Consider the following 15,640-nt stretch of genomic DNA (forward strand, 5'->3'; position numbering starts at 1 on the left):
TCAGGCCTAGGTTTGGGTTATGGGGTACAGGGATATTTTTAGGGTTCAGGGCTAGGTTTGGGTTATGGGCTACAGGGGTATTTTTAGGGTTCAGGGCTAGGTTTGGGTTATGGGGTACAGGGGTATTTTTAGGGTTCTGGGCTAGGTTTGGGTTATGGGGTACAGGGGTATTTTTAGGTTTCAGGGCTAGGTTTGGGTTATGGGGTACAGGGGTATTTTTAGGGTTCAGGGCTAGGTTTGGGTTATGGGGTACAGGGGTATTTTTAGGGTTCAGGGATAGGTTTGGGTTATGGGGTTCAGGGGTATTTTTAGGGTTCTGGGCTAGGTTTGGGTTATGGGGTACAGGGGTATTTTTAGGGTTCAGGGCTAGGTTTGGGTTTTGGGGTACAGGGGTATTTTTAGGGTTTAGGGCTAGGTTTGGGTTTTGGGGTACAGGGGTAGCTTTAGGGATAGGTTTTGGGTATAGGGGTACAGGGGTATTTTAAGGGTTGTTTTTTAAAAAACTACTTTAAATAAATTAAATAAATTAAATTAATTAAATATTTATTGATTACAATTTTTTTTAAAAAAGATATACTTATCTATACTTACGTTGTAATGACATGCGTTGTAATAGCATCTGCTATGTAATGACATGCGTTGTAAAGGCATGCGTTGTAAAGGATCCAGCATTATAAAAATCGCGTTGTAATGGTATGCGATGTAAAAGTATGCGTTTTACCGTCATACATACAATATCTGCTGTTACAGGTGGGCGGACATAATCTATTTTGCTAACAACGTATCTTTATGTCTGGTTAGAATGCCTTATAATACTTGTAGTTTTGAACAAAGCATAACTGTATGCAGTGAAGCGGCTGAATCATCTGTTTAATAATGAGCTTTGGCTGAGACACTAGCTGTAAATATAATAATTTATCAGCTAAGAACATGATAGCAAGTTTATTAATCTTTTCTAAAATGGAAATAAAAATAATTTCTCCAAAATAAGAAAATTGTCAATGAATGCGGAGGAGTAACTATTTTAAAGAAAGGGTAATATTAAACTTATGACAATAACACAAACTTTGCAAACAAATATAATTATGTACAGATATTCAAGTAAGACTATGATGTAATTAAAATGATTTTTATGATCATTTTTGCTTTTATAACTAAAAAAGGTACAGCTTCTAAATTATTTATATGTTTGAAATTATAAGTGTAAGCATTTTGAAGTTTGCCATTTTGAATAAGATGCATCACCATCTTGGAAATACAAATTGTTTGGGCAAAAGGGTTCATTACATTTTGTTAATATAACCACTGAAACTTCATGAATTATTTCCAGTCTTTTTAAGGTCACGAATCAGTTCCTCTGCCTTTCAATGTTCCTTCCGACATGTTATCCCGTTATTTTACAAATTTTGTTAGCTCTTGTTGCATCCATTTTTAATTTGTTATTTATAATATGATTGTTGGTAAATGACATCTTTAAATTATTCCCTAGCAGTTACAACAGATATTTTCTCAGTTTAACTCATTCTGCGAGCTCTACCCTCGATTCTATATTTAATACATCTATCTGCCTCTCATTATTACCATGATTGATCACTACATTAGTAACATGAAACTCTACATACCCTTCCAGCAGGGCCGGACTGGCCTTAGCGGGCATCGAGCGTTTCCCCAGGAGGCTAGAAGGGCGGGACGATTTTGTAGCAGTGGGAGCCGGTTTTGTTACTAGGGCCGGTTTTGCAGCAGTGATATTGGCCCCAGTAACAAAAGCAGCAGTGTTTCACACTTCCATCCCCTCAACCCCGGGAATAGTCTGACAAAATGGCCTGGGCTACTTTGGGTTCCCAGTTCGGCCCGGTCTCATACACTCCACTGGTACAAGGTACCAAAGTGCATGATCAAACTTCTTTTTTCCCATTTGATTAAAAGATGATAGACCTTTATAAACAGATCACTGCATTAGCTGCATACATCAAAGTTTCAATTAAATATAAATATGTTTCACTAAAACGGTCATAGTGTAACAAAAAAAAAATTTTTTTTTAACTTGAATTAGTTAACACAACGTGCAAAATATCACAGATTAGTATTCTCAAATTTGTTATCTGGCCCCAATTCTTGTTGAATTGCTTCGGTCCTGGGGGCCCTTTAACCTGCTCTCCTGCTGCCTCAAGTTCATAGATTCGATATTGCGGATTTCACCATGTGTTACTATAAGGTGCTATACAATAGATCCACTCTTGCGCTATGCGCAATCTAGAAATAAGCTATTGTATTATACACAAAAATAAAAATAGCATGCTTTTGTGAAGTGTCTCATCAACATGAAGCTATGTGTATTCACACCTTTAACATAATGCACTCTACCTCCTGAGCTTAGGAAGACAATGTTAAGAGTGATTTCCTTACATTAAGGCAGTGGTGGGCTCTGCAGCACATAGTGTATGCAGAGTCACTCTGCAGCAGACAGGCTGCTCGTGCAGGGCTGCAAAGGCAGAGCCAGACGTTTACTTGCATCACACAGGGTGGCACAACCAGTGCTGCAGCTGTGGCAAGCCCTTCACCACCCTTGCCATGAGTACCACCGTTTACTAGGAACTTATAAGGGGGCAAAGTACCTTGCCAATTGGGTATACCAATACCAATGAACATCACTTTTAGGGTCAAAGAGCACGGGCACTGTGGCCTGGTTAGCAGGTCTCAGATCACTATCAGTCAAAAACCAGCATCAAGCAGTCTAAAATGGAGCGGGGGGGGGGGGGGGGGGGGGGGCATCTACAAAGAAACCCAGTTTCCAACATATATATACTCGTAATTTTGCAGACCATTTAGAAGATAATACAGTAGCTGAGGATTTGGAAAATTAACAACTCACAGAGGGAAATGTTATTATGCGTCAGAAAAAAATCCCCAATTTGTAAATAGTAGAATAAAATAAAAAACACAGACAGTTATAAATGTATTATTTCTATTTATCTTCACGTTTGGAATATCATATTCCAAAATATCTGTGCCAATGGTCAGACTCAATAGTGCCCTTTTTTTTTACATATAGTATCCTGGAAAATTCTTGGGAAAGAATTACCCCACATGGGATATACCAGGTTATTCGTTGTACAGGAGTGATGTGTGCAAAATCAACAGATTCACAAATATCCCCTCACTGGGAACCAAGCATCCCAATGTAGCGCTTGAATCTCTCAGGGTAGCGAAGTCCAAGACCTACGCAGGGGAGGTGGTGTGGGCTAGCAATCACCAATCGCTGGCACGCAATAACAATACTCAATAAATAATTGTGCCCTTTGTGCTTTTTCTTTCAAAAAGAAAAAACAAATGTATTTTACACACTACTCAATTAAATGCATTCATTTACAAATAGAATCATAAGGTAGGAGGAAATACAATCTGGGTGAAACAAATTCTGAAATCAAAATAGACCCATAGTGGGCACAACCCCCAAAATCACACTACCCCCCTCCTGTACCAGACAGAACATTTACATCTAAGAGGGTCCTTTTCAATATAACAGACCTATTGTCTTTGTCTGGTGGTCACCACACAAATATCTAAGCAAGACTATTGGCTTTGTCAAGGTTCACCTTCTATGTTGCATCCATAATCACAAGTTAGGATCATTCCGTATCTTTTCATTGGAACCAGTAAACATGTTTAAATGCATACCCTATTGCTAATAAAAAAGCATTGCAATTCTTAGCAAAATCGCTGTCAGCAATGCATTTAAAATAAATACACGTGTATATATGTCTTTCTTGTACCACTTTAGCCCACATAAAATGTAGCCATAGGACCAACCATTGAAGGTCCCTTCACTCCCGAATTGTACATCAAAAACTACAGCCCAGAGGAGTGTGTGCACAACCTTGAAAAGCCTCTCCAGGCCACATTTCCTTGGACCGGAGAGAGACAGGGTAAATATTAAACAGCTACTTCTGGCGTGCTGCTGTGCTCATGTAGCCCCAAAACACTTTCTTGGGTACGTTGGTGGTGCCCCTGCTTTCCTGGGGCCACCAAAGAAGAGACAATTTAGCCCCGCTTCCCCGAGGGCATTATGGGGCACTCCCTCTGTGAATAAAGGGATTTTAGATCAGCAGCTCCAGTTGCTTTGTGTGCGTTGCCACAGGCCTTTTTTCCATCTTTTTTTTAAAAAAAGGGGTAACCCAGTCTTACCTGGTAAATCCCAAGACACATTTCATGCTGTTTTCCGGAGAGAGAGGGGGGCTCACAGCTCCGGTGACCCTGTCCAGCTTGACGGATGCCCTCCACCAAGAGTGTGTTCGTTTTTAGGTTTCGCTGCAAAAAGCTGCTGCAAGCAGCTTTTACAGGAGAAATCTATTGAGTTACAGTATGTGACTCTGGAACCTGCCCTCTGTTTCATTGGCTAGCTCCATACATGGAAGCTAGCCATTGGAACAGAGAGGCGTCCGTCATGGCCGGACCAGATTCGGGGGCGTTCCCGAGAATTTTTGGCTTTTGGCTACGTCATGCTACGTCAGCCAAAAGCCAGGAACGCCTCCGAATCTGGTCCGGCCGGGCCGTGCTTGCTGCTGTCCTGCCTTCCTCCGTGTCCCTCCTCCCGCCGTCCCCCCTCCCCTCGCTGTCCTCTGCACGTTTCCCGCCGTCCGTGTCCTCTCCCGCCCCCCTCGTCCTCTCCCGCCGTCCGTGTCCTCTCCCGACCCCCCCCCCCCCCCCCCCCACCCCCCTGCTGAATCAGAAAAGCCCTTTGGTCACTGCTCGATTGTCCTATTGGCTAATCCGACTCTGCCCCATAGAATTCTACGATTTAGAAAAGGGGGTGGTGATGAACAGAGTGTCTGAGTTAAACAGACCACTCTTACCCAGTCCAAAGATCCAAATTCTACAGCGTACAGCCTCATAACCGAGAGTATGCCGCCTGGCCGCAGGGACTGACATATTATGCGGTGCTCCCTCCTCCAGTTACGGCCTCAGTGACTGCCTGCTAAAACCTGGGGCACTAGATGGGAGGGCACCCTCTCCGACTTCGGGAAGCGAGATGCAGTAAATGTACTCCAGGTTCTTTGACCTGTAAGGTTATTGAGCGGCTGCTATGTAGATGATGTATTGAGTCCATTTGTGCCAGTCCTTTGCGAGACACTGTTGCCAGGGCTGGTGTGGTCTCTTCATCCACGTGGGCACTGAAGGTGCGTGGGGGCAGTACCAGTGCAGCAGGGACGCAAGTCCTTTTCCACCTCAGCGCTCATTGGGGGCGGGGCCACCACATGCAGGTTACTTGGCACTGCTTGTGGTGTATGGGTCTACAGCAGCCTTCGTAGCACTGCGGGCCGTGACTTCCTTGTGGGCTCTGTGTGCAAGGCCGCAGTGGGGGTGACATTAATGCTGGCTGCAGCAGTTCTGATCTACACTCACCTCTCCTGCAGGCACTGCAGGAGGGAGGTGGCTTCTCTCCTTTCGCAGTGAGGATCGACAACATGGAAGCACCTCAAGCACGGTGTTGGCTGTGACGCTTCATCCCCTTTTATTGCTCTCAGTGGCTGTAGTGCTAGGAGCAGGTGTGGGGTACCCTTGACACAGGCTACACTTCTCCCCATGAGGAACAGCAGACTGTAATTTGATCCATCACTTCCAAACCAAACCCTGAGAGTTCGGTAAATTATTTCCTTGCGATGTTACCAGGCAGTTTACAAGCTCCCAAAAAAATAACTGTAAACGTGAAGCCGCCCTCGGGTGTCGTCAAACGCCCCCACCCCCCCATCCAGACTCTGGTAAAAAGAAAACCTTGCTAACACTAATCACACCTACGCTATTAGGGGCCCCTGGGCCCCTAGAGAGGTCTGGTCTATGCCCCTCCTCCAACCTGAAGCGCTCTATAGCGCCTCGTTCCCTGCTCCTCCTTCTCTGCGCACAGAAACCCCCTGATACCACCGCCCTAGGGGGGCCGCCCTCTTTACCTCGGTCCCTTCCCCGTCTCCCTGTCTTCGCCTCTGAAAGTGCCTTGAACGTGGGCATCGAGGCACTACAGAAACATCATGAATAGACTTACATGAGGTGGGCGCCGCCGCTGCGCGGGCCGGGCCCCCGGGTCTGCTCGCCCATCCGTCCCAGGTGAGAACGGCAGGAGGTCCCTCTGGGTCCGGGGCTGGTGGCAGCTGACTGCCAGCATCCGATGCCAGCCCTGGCAGGCGGCACCTGGCTCAGGTGTCCCCGCTGCATTATTCATGCGCACGACTGTCTGTGGTCCCAGGGGGGGGCCCTTGTGCGGGCAGGGAGGGGCGATGAGCGCCTGCAGAACACACCTTCACAGCTGCAGGACCCGGGGACACCGGGGCACAGATTTATGGGCACTTTGTGATGGGTTTGTGTCACAAAAGTGCAAAGTGTTGCTTTGGTATTTACTGGAAGGTAGCGCTATGTTCTGCTTTACCTCAAGGGGGCGCACCCCGGGTGGTACACAGCCGTTCCCATGCAACTACCCGGGATTTTTCACTCAAATCGCTTTCTACAAGAAAAGGGGAAAACAGGCATCTGCTTAAAAAAATTCACCTACCTCCAGGAAGGGGTGACGTTTTCTCACAACGTTTTTTAAGATTGTATGTGCTCTGTAAAGTGCTACACACATTAAACGTTAGAATAACTTGTTCCTATGTCTTACTATTTTGTACGGGAGCAGGGCCCAATGCAAAGGCTAGTCTAGACATCACGCACAACGGTCAGGGGCGGTGGAAGTACCACAGGAGGGAGGGGGGGGGGGCTGTAACACAGAAACAAAGGACATGGACTCATCAAGTCTCTCTGATGCCTTTGCGATCCCATCTGTGTGTGCATGGACAAATATAAGCCAACATTACCAAATCAGGTCAAGCATCACACCTTCCTAAAAGGATCCTAAATAATCCAATCTCGTGCAGCTAGTAACTGCACAGAAAATGATCATTATGCACTAAATCAGTGTGCTGCATGGCCAACTACAGCAGCAGAAATCTGTTCTCATCCGAATCATGACGCACACTGAGCTGGGCATTCAAAACCAGAGTTTACCTCTGTGTAATAAATTGCCCAAGGGGTGACCAGCATGCAGCTGGGTGAGCTCTTCTGATGTGACTGGATGGCCACTGTGATATTTGTGCACATCGCCACTGCTTGACCCAGCCGAGGTTTTACACAATTAAAACTTTGTGATGGATGCTTGAGGTCTGGATATTCTGGTATAAAACAGAACTGGCTGCAAATTGTATTTATATCACACTTACCACACACAAGGCTTTGAAGCACTTTGCGGCATGTAGGATGCTACTCTGGAACTCAAAGCTGGAGGTAAATAGATAGAGGACTAGTAATAGGCGCTTCCTTTTCCTTGTAGGATTAGTTGCTTTAAGTTTGTGTTCTCGGGGGTCTCATTCGTTTAATTTTGTGTTAAAAAAACGGATAGGGTAAGTGAAGTGGATTAGTAATGGGAAGAGGTTTTTGGGAGTGGCGGGCATGCATGATTGCTAGTTGGATGGACTGAGGAATGTGGTGACCTTTTGACAAAGCCAATGATCTGCTTTATGTATAGTGATGTGGTGACTCCTCCCGCCCTCGACAATGCCAACAGGCCTGCTTTTATAGACTGATGTTTGGACATTTGACAAAGCCAGGATGTGTGCCGCATTTAAAAGCATGGATCCCAGTTGCCTGTTTGCTACGAACAAGACAAGTTATGATTTCTCACGAGTGAACAGTGACTCAGACTGTTGCCAATTAAATGAGAGGCACCAGCGACTTTTCTTAAATGCATGGACTATTTCACATGCAACAGGAGAGACTAGTTACGATTTGATTTGTCACGAGAGTAAGAGAACAAGTGTCCAAGGCCCAGAGAACACCACAGACCTCAGAGAGAAAGAAAGAGCAAGGGAGAATGAAAAGGGAAGAAAGAAAAAGAGAAAGAAAGCAAAGTAGTAGAAGAAACACCGGCCTCCACTAATCATCTAGCACAGTAAGCAAGTAAGGACACCGTGGGCTTCTATAGACAGGCAATGAAGAACAAACAAGACAAACACCACAGTGTAAATGCTACATGCAATCAAATGGGCACCTAGTACCATACAGAATGTGTTACATTACAAAAGGAAGAGAAACTCTACTATTAAAATTTAATTCTCAGAGTTGTAGATGCCAATTCCACATTTCAAATCCAATGAAGATTCACAGCTAAGATCACAACGATGTCCAGTAATCATAAACCTTTAGACCTAAAAGCATTTTCCACCAAAATCTCCTAAAAATCATCCAACATTATAAAATCTCCAGAAAGTTCTAGTCACAACCTATCAAGACTTTTTTGCTCTGCGAGTATGGATCCTACAGAGTACGCCAAAGCATACAATGTACAAAACAAATGGAGACATTGATGCTCAACAGTCATCTGATATGGTCCATTCTGTGCACATGCCAGTACACAATCCCAAATTCCAACATGTGACCTCTTTAAATGGTAAACAACGCAGACACTGCAGCAGTGTTGAAGGACTCTACACAAATTGACCTCCAGTTGCAACTGTGAAACACCACATTTTGGGCGCATTGCCAGCTAAACATTTGCAGCGGTGATTGAAGTGAAATAAAACAAAAACTTTTCACATACGTGCACTTTCCGTAACAAATTAGAGCCCAACTTATGTTTCAACAAATATAAACAAATACTATGGAGAATTGTAGAACAGAGCCAAATTAGGTCAAAACAATTGCAGGACCACCACCAGAAGTGCCCATTGTATAGGGTAATTGAGGACCTTCACTGGAAGCAGCTAAAGTCAACCACTTCTTTCATCCCATTAGGTTGTGTACAATCCAAATGGTCCACACAGAACACTACAAAAGGTAAGAATAGGACTGACCCGCCATTCTCTGTTGCACACCGCGCTTCCAACATTACATTATGGAATTACACAGCACAAACGCCTCAGGTCTGTGGTACACAGTCCATAAAACAAGCATTAAAGAACTAAATAACCCACAATCCTTGGTCAGTGCAACATCCCCAAGTCTCACTGGGAAAGACAAAGAACTGATAGATGCAATGTTTGAATTAATCTCAGCCACTAGTAATTGCTCTTTACAATGCAATGGTTTTGCCTTTGTTAAAGTTAGAGCTATTGGCATTGCTCTTGACATTATTTTTATTTTATTTATGTTTTGTTTTAACATAAATACATGGCATTGTCATTTACAATGCCACTAGCTTTATCTCTCGCAAATGACAGACAAAAACACCCACACAATGCCCTTCCACACACAGCCACACAGAGCCCCCCACACACACAGCCCCCCACACACACAGCCACACAAAGCCCCCACACACACAGCCACACAAAGCCCCCCACACACACAGCCACACAAAGCCCCCCACACACACAGCCACACAAAGCCCCCCACACACACAGCCACACAAAGCCCCCCACACACACCCACACAGAGCACTCTACACACACTTACACAGCACAAGAAGGCAACAGGGGCACACGGAGGCACAAGCAGGCAACAGGGTCACGAAAACGGAGGCACAAGCAGGCGACAGGGGCACGAAAACGGAGGCACAAGCAGGCAACAGGGGCACGAAAAAGGAGGCACAAGCAGGCGACAAGGGCACGAAAACGGAGGCACAAGCAGGCAACAGGGGCACACGGAGGCACAAGCAGGCAACAGGGGCACGAAAACGGAGGCACAAGCAGGCACACAGAGGCACAAGCAGGCACACAGAGGCACAAGCAGGCAACAGGGGCACAAGCAGGCAACAGGGGCACACAGAGGCACAAGCAGGCAACAGGGGCACACGGAGGCACAAGCAAGCAACAGGGGCACACGGAGGCAACTGCAGGCAGGACACTACCGGGCTGTGCCTTGGGACTGAGGACGCCGTGAAAATGGGGCATGTTATATGTTATAGCGCCATAATTCTGTGAGTACTGACCCCCCTCCTTAAGGTGTGGAGCTCTCTGCACTGACCACTCGGCCGCCCGTAGCACAGGACACTGGTGGGCGTCATCACTGTACCAGCCCTCTCTTGGAAACTGGGAGCCCCGGCTCGTGCTGCTCTGCGGGGACAGGGTAGGTGGACAAATTCTGTCCGGGCAGCGGACGAGGGTGCGGCGGGCCTGCTGTTGCCCGGATCCTCCTGCTGAATACTGTGAGGAGCGAGGGAGCTCCGAGTGTGTGTGTGCGGCTGGTTGTGTGTGTGGGTTTGTGTTACTATCCTTGTGGGGACTTGAGTATGATAACACACTCACGCTGTGGGGACTTGATTGCACTGTGGGGACCTGAACCCAAGTCCCCACAAGGTAAAGTCTTCTAAATGATTGGAAATGACTTCAGAAACATCTGTGCCAATTTTTACAACTTTTTAAAAAACTGCCTTGTGGGGACCTGTGTTTCACCATGTGTGTTTATTTTTTTGCTCGCTCTGCCCCCATAGACAGGCGGTGGTACTGCAGCCTTAAACACACTTAGCATATTAAACACACTTCAGTGATTGAATCCCATCTAGCAACTGAGGATAGTGATTTTGAAGGAGCACACCCATCAGAAAACATAATACCTGAATGCCATGGCCTTTTTAATTTTATGGAATCTTTTTTTAGAAGCAAAACATTGATCAAATGAGGCTACTGACTTTGCACTTTTATTTTTTAGTAGCTATTTTCTTTACATTTCCAACACATGACAGAGTCCCTATTTAAGAAATTGTGTACTTCATCATCTTATCAGTACTCAAAGATGTGACAACAATACAAATATTATTTTTATAAAAGGCATATCAATGTCCAAAAATGTGGAAAAGTATGGTAATTTTATTTAATCCTTAACCAGAATTCCCCTTTAATATATACTTTGGCATTAAACTCATCAGTTTTTAAAAGTATATGTTAGACATTAGGATCCGTCTAAATTCCAAGCACCTTATTGAAATAATGACTGCGTTTACAACACAATATTTTAAACAGCCCCTGCTTTGCTGGTAGTGCATGTGATATAAAAATGAAAGCCCATTAAAATAAAAGAATGTTGTACCAAAATATGAAATCACGCAACACCCTGTTTGAATCACATTCGAATTTGCTGCAATGTGTTTTGCTGCAAGAAAAGAAAATTCCTTGTTGCATTACATCACTTGGAGTTGTCAGAATCTGCCTTAAGAGGAAACTCAAAACAGTACTTTAGAATGGGCAGCCGCAGACATGTAAACGTAAACGCACACTTGTGTCTGACAAAAAAGACATTAGCACGGCTGCAGATCAGGGTGCTGAAAGCTCTTGGAGTTGATTAGTCTATCTGAGTTGGGGGTGGGCGCTGCTGCCAATGCACCTTCAAACAGAGCTGTAGTTCAGCATGGGACTGACAGCAGCCACGAAGGGAGTCAGGTGCCCGAGCAAAAGCTGCTGCTGATTTCACGACTGCTATTAAAATGAAAAATGCATCACTTTCGAGTCAAGATGGTATAGCACACATCCTTGAAAAATTACTTTATAATTATGCAATGTATTCTTTGTAAGCAGTCTGCAGATTATCGAGTTTGAGCTCAATACAGAAATCGAGGCTTTCCAAACTGAAATACTTGGGGTTAGTGTATTGTTTGTCCTTTTAGTAGGCCGTGTACTGCACATTAGAAATGCCTAATGTGTTTCATACACAAGGGTTCCTTCAGGAAATAGCATCAGTAAACACTGTAGCAGGCAGGTGAATTATGTGGACTATTTCTTTCCTAGAGCAAAGTGCATATGGCTTCTTTCTGTAAACTTCCGAGTAGGCCTCGGTGAAATTTAAATTATAGGGACGAACTTGTACAATTCTATGGTATAGAAATAAAAAGTAAATCTCTGAAACCAGATAATTACTTCGACTGTGAAGCATAGAGATAGCAAACAGTATACATATCTGTTGTGAAAGGATTTTTTTTTTTCCAAATCAAAAAATATTTACTGAGCCAAGTTGTGTTTGTACTCAGTTAAGCTAAACCTTAAGCAGAATATTTCATTTTATATTTAAAAAAGAAATGCTTCAAATATCTAACTGACAGACCTCTGAAAATGAAAACAATCTAATTGCATCCGTTCTAGCTTTATTTTATCTTTTATCATCTAATGCCAACATGTACATTTGGCCATAAGATGAAATGTGTTGTTCGGTATACTTATTTCTTAAAACATTCACTATTTCATTTCTTAGATGTGCAGGAGGTTTAACTTAAAATGAACTGTTTCTTTAGAGTCTTGTTACAAGAATGTAAGTATTCTCCGCAGTTTGTTTTCTTGCAGAGAAGGAAAGGTAGCCAGGGCGTTGCCAAGGTCAGCCAAAGATGTGCAAATGCACTTTCGTGCATAACAAAGGACCAGTTAACTAGCAGAGCTGAGAACACCTAATGTCAGTGACTGTTGCAGACTGGGGGATGGGCACAGTTGCAACAGATTTCAAACACCATGTTAGGCGAGCAGAGACACCAGCAAAAAGCACTAGATTTGCTTGGCCTGAAACTTCAGCAGCACCACTCAAAATGAGTGCCTTTCAAGAGAAACCCATGCAGTGGGACATTTATTCCTATGTATTACTGACAAATATTGTTAAGAAAAAAAAGAGAAAGGCCAGGGCATCCGCAGCCATGCAGACTAAGCATAGATATCTATTCTAGCTGCACACCTAATTCACCTGCACAAATGTAGAAAGTTTAATGGCAACATTTCCTACATTTGATAAAGAAAAAAAAAATTAGATTTACATTTTGGGCGTCTCCATTTTATTTTTCTTTGAATATTTCAAAATCATTTATATCACATTGTATCATATAATGTGGGTGGGTTGATGAGAAAAGGCAAATTAAACAGCATAACACGGGCACACTTGTGGTAGTATACTTCCTCATGTTGTCATGCTTTTCAAACAGGTTAACACTGTTTGGGCAAACATTTCATCTCATTAGTACCAGTTTGAACCCCAAATGCAGTAATATGCCACCAAAAAGAAGACCAGAGAACCTTTGCCAAGGGCATTCGACTGCTGGGCAAAGTGTGTCACTTCGGGTTTAGTCGTTTTTGTCCATTTAAAGTAGAAACATATTTTTTTGTTAAAATCTGCAGGTTATGCAGCACGCGATCGATTATGTGGCAAAAGCATAACTATACTGAAAATGCCAGGGCTGTAAAATTACATAATTCAAGTGGCCCCACGCATAGAGAGCAAAAATAATGTGTCTTGGTGGCTTAAGACGTTCTCAGCAGCCAAATTAAGCAGGGCAGTCAGGCTGACTATTTTGATTTTATGCCATCTACAACTAAAACAGCAGAATATGCTATGTTAGAAATGTAATGCACAATGTTGGAAATGGTACCAAACATATGAAAAGTGCATTAGAATTCACGTGGAATCCTCATACAACCATGATGAGCACAGCCTGTTGGTTTGTGATACATTATGAGCTGCTCTTCGAATGAAAAGATAAGGCTTAGGCTGAATTACTAGTTTGAAGCTACAGTTTTTACATTTGCAGTTTTGGTTGATTTTTTCTTTTTCTTGTAATATTTCAACAAAATAAGAAAGGGCACTACCTTATTTCTTAAGAAGAGAAGTATGGACCAGATTCACAAAATGACATGCATAGCAAAGCTGTGCTGCATTGAGTGAATGGCAAAATAATATGCAGTACCATATGTGGAAGGAGTCAAACATTGACGTCCTCACGCATTTGTGATAAAAAGTCATTTTAGTCAGAGGCTAAACTTCATGCAATAGCACAAAAGTGAGGTAGGACTACCAATGAGTGAAACCATGACCCTGCTCCAGTGGGAAACGTTCAGCCTGAACTGCCAAGGCAGGTCCTCCCTAGTTTTACTGAAACAAAGCTATACCAGACTAAAGAGATCTAAAACCAGTCTTGGATTCCTTGTATTCCGGTTCAGGGAGGACCTGGTCTGGAAGTTCGGGCTGGACTGTTCCCGTTGGAGCAGGGTCAAGACTAATTTGCAAATGGCTGGGTCCAAATTGAGGTAGCATGGTATGCAAAATAGCAATGGGCTACGATGTGGCCAGAGTAATTACCAGTGGCTGGTATTAGTTCAAGCATTCCATCCATATTTGTTTTGCATACCTCAGTGTGATGTTGTAAAAGGAATGGATATGCTCAGAAGTGGCTCCTTGCCCACTGAGCCGCTGGAACCAAGTTATATCCAGTTGAGTCCTACTAGGGCAACACCCATATGGGAGGTTGAGTATTTACCAGCTGCTGAGATTAATTAGAGTTTATCTTCCTTCACTTTGCTGTATATTTCAGTTTTTCTTGTTGTGAGCAAGCAATTTTAGATGGAAGCTCCCAGACAGAGCAAGCTGCCTGTTTGCATAAGACCAAGCATCTCATTTACAAAAGGCCTGCGCTGCATCAATGTTATTGATGCTTTGTTGCCGCAGGCCTCTGAATCATATCCACAAGGCAACAGAAAGCTATCGTGCATGGCTTTTCATGGCCTTGTAGATACAGCGTTGCCTCACACTGCCTCGGGGAGACGTGCCATGTGTTTTGCTGTAGGTGTTCCACTCAAAGCCCCTGGTTTTTTTCGACACATTTCCAGATTTACAACAAAGCATACACCTGAGAATGCATCAAGGGTTCTGCACCTCCACCTGCAAGGGGTGGCATGAGGGTTGTTTCTGTGAAGAAAGGTTGCCCTTCCTCCACAAAAAGAACCTGATTTCTACGCAGACATCCTTGCACCATGGTGCAAGGGTGCCTGCATTGTCACATGGAAGCCATTTGTGTGCCACTGTTGTGAAAGAGGACAAGAATGCACCATATCTCAGAGATACTGTGCATTCCTGATCTTTTCTTGTGATGCAGGTGAGTGCAGCACAAAGCCTTGCAACTCTGCCCTGTGACAAAACTTTGTAAAGGGGGCCTCGATTATCAGCTTATCAAGATCTTACATTGGGATAAAAGCCCAACCATTGCTTGCCTTTTTTGGGCTTTATTTTTTTCTCATTTGCCTACTTCTGTTTAGATAGTTTATCTTATGTGTATCCCTCCTGTGGAGAATAACCTATTTAGTTGTGTCCTTACACTCCTCACTTTATGGGAACTCATTTTGTGTTTTCCTTAAGCAGGCTACAAGAGTGCATGTGTTTTCCAGCTGACTTGTCTGTGTGCGTCTCTACTACTCCCTTTTCTTGTTCTTCATTTCATTTCATTTCATAGAGCTTTATTCGGAGCATAAAAACATGTCCATAAAAGCACAACAGTTACATAACAAACATTTCATTATTAAAAGATACAAAACATAAAAAGAATACACATATTACAATAATTATCCAATGTGAGATGGAATAAATAGTTAAAACCAAACTTAAAAATACATACTTTTCCTAACACCAATAGCCTTGAGTAGGAAAGTAGCTGTAAAAAAGCAAATGTCTGGATGGTGCATATTAAAAAGCAATTTCATGGATTCAGTGATAGTTCTTACTCCAAATCTTTTCAAAATAGGTTTTAAATAAATTTTCCGTAATTCACTGTACAAGGGACAAGAAAAAAGAAAGTGCGTAGTACTCTGTTCGATCTTACAATCACATGGACATGGTCCCACCGGGCGTGTTTTTACATCAGGGCACGCGACCAGATGATGAGCTG

General features: G+C 43.6%; 1 protein-coding gene across 3 annotated transcripts in view; it reads right to left on the reverse strand.

The window, feature by feature from the left end:
- Positions 1 to 15,640, reverse strand: part of DDX24 (DEAD-box helicase 24) — a 204,826-nt gene that overhangs the window by 50,833 nt on the left and 138,353 nt on the right. The window lies entirely within an intron of this gene.

Source organism: Lissotriton vulgaris, chromosome 9, assembly GCF_964263255.1.
Source record: "Lissotriton vulgaris chromosome 9, aLisVul1.2, whole genome shotgun sequence".
NCBI classification, from domain to species: domain Eukaryota; kingdom Metazoa; phylum Chordata; class Amphibia; order Caudata; family Salamandridae; genus Lissotriton; species Lissotriton vulgaris.